Source organism: Callorhinus ursinus, unplaced genomic scaffold (assembly GCF_003265705.2).
Source record: "Callorhinus ursinus isolate GAN/ISIS: 27379988/994484 unplaced genomic scaffold, GSC_fseal_2.0 scaffold39, whole genome shotgun sequence".
Classification (NCBI taxonomy): domain Eukaryota; kingdom Metazoa; phylum Chordata; class Mammalia; order Carnivora; family Otariidae; genus Callorhinus; species Callorhinus ursinus.
Genome location: NW_027397101.1, coordinates 9,800,496 through 9,808,374, shown reverse-complemented (window position 1 = coordinate 9,808,374; position 7,879 = coordinate 9,800,496). Strand labels below are relative to the sequence as shown.

The following is a 7,879-nucleotide window of genomic DNA, read 5'->3' as shown; positions in this document are numbered from 1 at the left end:
TATTGGCTAGTATTTGGGGGAGAATTTTTGCATCCACGTTCATCAAGGATATTGGTCTGTAATTCTCTTTTTTGATGGGGTCTTTGTCTGGTTTGGGGATCAAGGTAATGCTGGCCTCATAATATGAGTTTGAAAGTTTTCCTTCCATTTCTATTTTTTGAAAGAGTTTCAGAAGAATAGGTATTAAATCTTCTTGAAATCTTTGGTAGAATTCCCCTGGGAAGCCATGTAGCCCTGGGCTTTTGTATTTTGGGAGATTTTTTATTACTGCTTCAATTTCCTTAGTGGTTATGAGTGTGTTCAGGTTTTCAATTTCTGGTTCAGTTTTGGTAGTTTATACATTTCTAGGAATGAATCCATTTCTTCTAGATTATCTAATTTGCTGGCATAGAGTTTCTCACGTTCTTATAATTGTTTGTATTTCTTTGGTGTTGGTTGTGATCTCTCCTCTTTCATTCATGATTTTATTTGGGCCCTTTCTCTTTTCTTTTTGATAAGTTGGCCAGGGGTTTATCAATCTTGTTAATTCTTTCACAGAACCAGCTCCTAGTTTCGTTGATCTGTTCTACTGTTCTTTTGGGTTCTGTTTCATTGATTTCTGCTCTGATCTTTATTATTTCTCTTCTCCTGCTGGGCTTAGGCTTTATTTGCTGTTTTTTTCTCTAGCTCCTTTAGGTGTAGGGTTAGGTTGTGTATTTGAAACCTTTCTTGTGTCTTGAGAAAGGCTTGTATTGCTATATACTTTCCTCTTAGGACTGCCTTTGCTGTATCCCAAAGATTTTGAACAGTTGTGCTTTCATTTTCATTGGTTTCTATGAATTTTTTTTTTAATTCTTCTTTAATCTCCTGGTTGACCCATTCATTCTTTAGTAGGATGCTCTTTGGCCTCCATGTATTTGAGTTCTTTCTGACATTCCTCTTGTGATTGAGTTCTAGTTTTAAAGCATTGTGGTCTGAAAATATGCAGGGAATGATGCCAATCTTTTGGTACCAGTTGAGACCTGATTTGTGACCTAGGATGTGATCTATTCTGGAGAATGTTCCATGGGCACTAGAGAAAATGTGTATTCTGTTTCTTTGGGATGGATTGTTCTTAATATACCTGTGAAGTCCATTTGGTCCAGTGTGTCATTTAAAGTCTTTATTTCCTTGATGATCTTTTGCTTAGATGGTCTGTCCAATTCGGTGAGGGGGTGTTAATGTCCCCTACTATTATTGTATTGCTGTCATATTGTTTCTTTGCTTTTGTTATTAATTGGCTTATATAATTGGCTGCTCCCATGTTAGGGGCATAGATATTTACAATTGTTAGATCTTCTTGTTGGATAGACCCTTTAAGTATGATATAGTGTCCTTCCTCATCTCTTATTACAGTCTTTAGTTTAAAATCTAATTTGTCTGATAGAAGGTTTGCCCCCACCCCAGCTTTCTTTTGATATCCTTTTTTTTTTTTTTAAGATTTTATTTATTTGACAGAGAGAGACACAGCGAGAGAGGGAACACAAGCAGGGGGATTGGGAGAGGGAGTAGCAGGCTTCCCGCTGAGCAGGGACCCCGATGCGGGGCTCGATCCCAGGACCCTGGGACCATGACCTGAGCCGAAGGCAGATGCTGAATGACTGAGCCACCCAGGCGCCCCCTCTTTTGATACCCTTTAGCAGGGTAAATCGTTTTCCACCCCCTCACTTTCAATCTGGGGGTGTCTTTGGGTCTAAAATGAGTCTTTTGCAGACAATATATTGATGGGTCTTGTTTTTTTTATCCAATCTGAAAGCCTGTGTCTTTTGATTGGGGCATTTAGCCCATTTATATTCAGGGTAACTATTGAAATATATGAATTTAGTGCCATTGTATTGCCTGTAAGGTGACTGTTGCTGTATATTGTCTCTGTTCCTTTCCAGTCTATGTTACTTTTAGGTTCTCTCTTTGCTTAGAGGACCCCTTTCAAGATTTTTTGTAGGGCTGGTTTCATGTTTGCAAATTCCTTTAGTTTTTGTTTGTCCTGGAAGCTTTTATCTCTCCTTCAATTTTCAATGACAGTCTAGCTGGATATAGTTTCTGGGCTGCATATTTTTTCTTGTTTAGTGCTCTGTATTCAGAGCACTAAGCAAAAGCAGTCCTTTCTCGCCTGCCAGGTCTCTGTGGATAGGTCTGTTGCCAATCTAATGTTTCTGCCATTGTAGGTTACAGATCTCTTGTCCTGAGCTGCTTTCAGGATTTTCTCTTTGTCTCTGAGTCTCATAAATTTTACTATTAGATGCCGGGGTGTTGACCTATTTTTACTGATTTTTGAGAGGAGTTCTCTGTGCCTCCTGGATTTTGATGCTTGTTTCCTTCCACAAATTAGGGAAGTTCTCTGCTCTAATTTGCTCCCATATACCCCGTGCCCCTCTCTCTATTTCTTCTTCTGGGATCCCAATTATTCTAATGTTGTTTTGTCTTATGGTATCACTTATCTCTCAAATTCTGCCCTCGTGATCCAGTAGTTGTTTATCTCTCTTTTTTCTCAGCTTCTTTATTTTCCATCATTTGGTCTTCTATATCACTAATTCCCTCTTCTGCCTCATTTATCCTAGCAGTTAGAGCCTCCATTTTTTATTGTACCTCATTAATATCCTTTTTGATTTCGACTTGGTTAGATTTTAGTTGTTTTATTTTCCAGAGAGCGTTTCTCTAATATCTTCCATGCTTTTTTCAAGCCCAGTTAGTATCTTTAAAATCGTCATTCTGAACTCTAATTCTGACATCTTACTAATGTCCATATTGATTAGGTCCCTGGCAGTCGGTACTGCTTCTTGTGTTTTTTTTTTTTTTGAGGTGATTTTTTTCTGTATTGTCATTTTGTCCAGAGGACAACAGATGAATGAGAGAAGAAAATGCTAACAGGGTAACAACGACCCCAGAAAAATATACACCAAACAAATCAAAGAGACCTGAAACCCAGGGAAAAAAAAATGAAAGAAAGAAAGAAAACAGATTAAAAATAAAAAAAGAATATGATCAAATATGATCAGGCTGGAGCATAGATCAATGCCACACACCAGATTTTGGGCATATTTTGGTCTGTTGGAAGAAAATGCCTCCCAAAATTTTAAAGAAAGAAAAACTTATATATGTACAAAAATTAAGGTAAATATGATGACTGTAAAGATAAAAATTACAAAAGATTTTATAAAAGGAATTGATAAGAAGTTGGTTGAGAAAAGAAAGAAGAGGAATTAAAAAAAAAAAGAGAATGTGATCAGGCAAGAGACTAGAACAAAGCCATACACTAGAGATTTAGGGTATATTTTTGTCTGTTAGGAGAAACTGTATCCCAAAATTTTAAAGAGAGAACAACTTATATATATACCAAAATACATACCAAAAATTATAGTAACTACTACTACTCTAAAAATGAAAAATAAAAAAGATTTTTAAAAAAGTGATTGATAAGGTGTTGGTTGAAAAAGTGAAAAAGAAAAATTAAAAAAAAAGAATATTAAAAAAATTAACTTTGAAAGACTAAAGAATAATGGGGAAGAAAGGCATGAATTCTATGTGCTGTATTCCCCTAGCTTGGAGTTCTGCCATTCTCATTGATCGGTAATCTTGGTCTTGGCTGGCTGTTCTTACTGATCTTCTGTGGGAGGGGCCTGTTGCCATGGTTCTCAAATGTGTTTGCTGGATGCGGAATTGCCCCGCCCTTGCCGGGGGCTGGGCTAAGTCATCTGCTCAAGTTTGCTCTTGGGAGATTTTGTACCCTGCAAGCTTTCCATGGAGCTTTGGAGGACAAGAATGAAAATGGCGGCTTCCCAATCTCTGCCCTGGAAGAGCCAAGAACTCGGGTCCCCACTCCTCAGTGAGCCCCCAGAGAAAAGCAGTCCATCATTCCTATCTCCCCGGTCTCCAGCTGCACTCCATGCTCACCCGGCCTGTAACGAGCATTTCTATCTCTGGCACCTGACCCTGTTTGGAGTCTCCAAACCCAGCAGATCCCTGTGGTGTGGTCCTGCACTGCTCCTCCAGGGGGAGGAAGGGGAGTCTCCCCAGATCTGCCACTTGTTGGGTCCCTGCTGGAAGAGCAGTAGCCAGACTGTGCCACAGATCACGGTTTATGGCAACCCCGAGCTGAGAGCCCACTCCTTTGCTCCATCTCTGCAGCTGGCTTCCCTGCTCTGATACCTAGGAGCTCTGCTGTACTCAGCCACCCCTGGTGTTTCTGTGACCCTGAGGGTCCTGAGACCACACTGTACCAGTTCCACCCCCCGCTTAGCCACTGGAGTGACGTCCCTCAGCGGAGCCAACTTCTACAAGTTCTGATTTTGTGCTCCGCTGCTCTATCACTTGCCAGAAGTGGCTAACAGAGGCCCCCTTCCGACAGTCTATCTTCCCGAACATCACCTTAGATTCATTTCTTTGCACGTCCTACCTTCCAGAAAGTGGTTGCTTTTCTGTTCAGAGAGTTGCTGCTATTCTTTTCTTCATCTCCTGTTGAGTTCATAGGTGTTCAGAATGGCTTGATCCCTATCAAGCTGAATTCCTGGGACCAGACGAAAATTAGGTCTCCTACTCCTCTGCCATCTTGCTCCTCCCCTCCGTTCAGTAATTATTTATGCATCTGTCCCTCCCCACTGATTGTGAACTCAAAAAGAGGATTGTGCTTTCTGGTCCCCAGCATCAAACATGCCAGGTATATTGTGGTTCATATTCAGTAAATATTGATGAATAAGAAACTAAAGCATTGAACTAATTAATGAGGAAGGAAAGGGCAGTGTTTGTTCCATTTGACAACTTCATGTTTCTGGTCCCCAGCATCAAACATGCCAGGTATATTGTGGTTCATATTCAGTAAATATTGATGAATAAGAAAATAAAACTTTGAACCAATTAATGAGGAAGGAAAGGGCAGTGTTTGTTCCATTTGACAACTTAAGTGTCTCTCAGGTATGATCCCAGGCCCAGCAGCAAAAGCGTCACCTGTGATATCATTAGAAACCCATATTCTTAGCCCCATGCCAGATCTACCACTCAATCAGAAGCCCTGGAAGTGGAGTTCCAATCTATATTTTAACAAGCCCTCTGGCTGATTCAAATGAATGTTTAAATTTGAGAACCACCAGTATATTTGAACCTGACTGACCTGTACAGTAGATCTCAGCTGTAATGTAATGGAAAACAAAAACAAAAACAAACATCTGACTGAAACCATGAGACCCAGTTTTTTTGTTTTTGTTTTTTGTTTTATTACGGGTGCTTCAGCTGTTTATTGACACACAGGTAGGCTCTATAGCAACAGGCCTGGGGACGGCTGCAGCAGTGGGGAAAATGGAGGGTGGAGGGTGGAGTGTTTGCCTGCAGTGACAGCTGAGTGTAGGAACATAAGTGCACAACACACACAAAGTGGGAGTGGGGGAGCCCGAGGAGGGTGGAGAAGCAAGTGAGGGCCTGAGCCAGTCTCCTTAAACTGGAACCAGTGCCCTATGCTGCTACTCTTGCTGGCTGTCTCTTGACCGCAGGCCAGGGTTGGGAGTTCTCTGGATATCCGTTTTCTATTGGTACCGAATGGAGTACGCAAAGGATGATAAGCAGGAGCTTTTGCCCTCCATGTTAAGCTCTAAGGCTTCCAGTACTGCAGCTTTCCTTTGTCCCTTGCTTGGGTGAGGTCACATGATGTGCAACACAGCTCTGTATCACCTCACCTGAACAGGGTCCTAAAAAACAGTCATGTTTTACAGAGGCATTAATCTTCCCTGGCATCCCAGCCCACCAGTGCCAAGTGACAGCCCCCAAGTGAACACTACAAGCATTGCTGGCCTAATGGATGGGTTGGGGAAAGGGAATGGGCCAGGGGCTGGAGGAGGGGCTCTGGGGCCCATCACGGCACAGGCACCACACACACGGTGTTGGTGAAGCCGGAGCCAGGGCACCACCCAGTCAGCACAATGACCACATCACCCTTCTTGAAGAACCCTCTGGCCTTGCAAACATTCATGGCCAAGTTCACCCAGAGGTCCACATCCTCAGCCCAGGCCTCCTGCACTGGGTCCTTACACACCACAGGAAAGATGCCGCAGTACAGGTGGGCCTGGCGAGCAGTCTGGTGATTCTGGGTCACAGCAATGATGGGGGCACGGGGGCAATATCTAGCCACCTGGTGAGCAGACCTGCCAGACTTGGTGAGGACGATTATGGCCCCACTGCAGCACTTGAAGGAGGCCTCCATGGCGCCCATGGCCGCGGCTTCTGTGGGGTCGTTGGTAATGGGCGCCAGGCGGCGGAGTTCCTCAAATAATTGCAAGTGGTAGATGGCAGCCTCTGCCTCACGGGCAATCAGGTGCTGCATGCGAACCGCCTCAAGCAGGTAGTCCCCTTTGGCTGTCTCTCCAGACAGCGTGATGCAGTCGGCTCCATCCAAGACCGCATTGGCCACATCGCTGCCTTCCACTCGGGTGGGACGGGGCTTCTTGATCATGTTCTCCAGCATCTGCGTCGCACAGATGACAGGTTTACCTACTCGGTTGCATCATCTTCTGAGCAAGGAAGACCTTCTCTGCAGGAATCTCAATGCCTAGATCACCACGAGCCACCATGATGCCATCGCTGGCTTCCAGGATCTCATCAAACTTCCAAACTCCCTCGTGATTCTCAATTTTGCTGATTATCTTGATGTTCTTCCCTTTCTCTCCCAGGACCTTCCTGACTTCATGGACATCTGAGGCCTTGCAGATGAAAGATGCAAACACCATATCTACATCCTGTTCTACCCCAAATTTCAGATCCTGGATGTCCTTTTCTGACACAGCAGGCAAGTCCACAGCAGCCCCGGGAAGGTTCACACCCTTCTTGTTCCCCAAGGAGACACCGTTCTCCACCTTCGTCACCAAGAAGTCAGCACCTTTCTGCTTCACCTGCAGAGGAATAAGCCCATCATCCACGTAGATCTTGCCGCCCACTTCCACCACCTTGCAGGTATTCTTGTAGTCCAGCCACAGGATGTTCTCGTCACATTTGTCCATGTAGGCATTGTCCAGAGTGATCTTGAGCGTGGCCCCTTTCTTCAGCTCTACCTCCGCAGTGTCGCTGCCCTTGATGAGCCCGGTTCGGATCTCGGGTCCTTTAGTGTCCAGGGCCACAGCAACCAGCCGGTAGAGAATGGGGTCAGAAGCAAAGCTTTCCCTGGCCGTGCGCAAGTTCTTGATGGTCTCTGCATGGTACTGGTGGGTTCCATGAGAGAAGTTCATATGAGCCACATTCATTCCAGACTTCATCATCTCCACCAGTCGGGAAGCTGGTGGTATAGATGATGCCAGTGTTCCCGGCCGTGATGGGTGGTGACTCAATGTCCAGACGGCACATGTTTTCCAAGAATGTGTAGGCCATAGCCGCGTGCAGCTGCTGGGTCTGGATGAAGGCAGTGCTGACATCGCTATGGGGCTTTGACATGGCTGCTGAGGTCCTCCGGTGCTGTCCTGCTGGAGCTGCACTGCCGTTGCAAAACGGTCTTCACGCTCGCGACCCGGAGCTGCTGTGCCAGTTTTTTTTTTTTTTTTTTAAGATTTTATTTATTTGACAGAGAGAGACACAGTGAGAGAGAGAACACAAGCAGGGGGAGTGGGAGAGGGAGAAGCAGGCTTCCCGCAGAGCAGGGAGCCCGATGCGGGGCTCGATCCCAGGACCCTGGGATCATAACCTGAGCCCAAGGCAGATGCTTAATGACTGAGCCACCCAGGCGCTCCAACCCAGGTTTTAATCTTAGTTCTGCCACCAGCTTCTAGTCAGCTCTTGAGCAAGCCATTTAAAATTTTAGAACATGTTACCCTCCGTGAAGTTAGAAGACTAGGCAATCTCTAAATACCTTTTCGTCATGAAGGTTTTCTCTTTGTATGAAAGAAATGTA

At 44.6% G+C, this 7,879-nt stretch overlaps 1 pseudogene; it reads right to left on the bottom strand.

Annotated features, from left to right (window-relative positions):
• Positions 1–5,215: 5,215 nt before the first annotated feature.
• Positions 5,216–7,488, bottom strand: LOC112836283 (pyruvate kinase PKM pseudogene; annotated as a pseudogene).
• Positions 7,489–7,879: the final 391 nt, after the last annotated feature.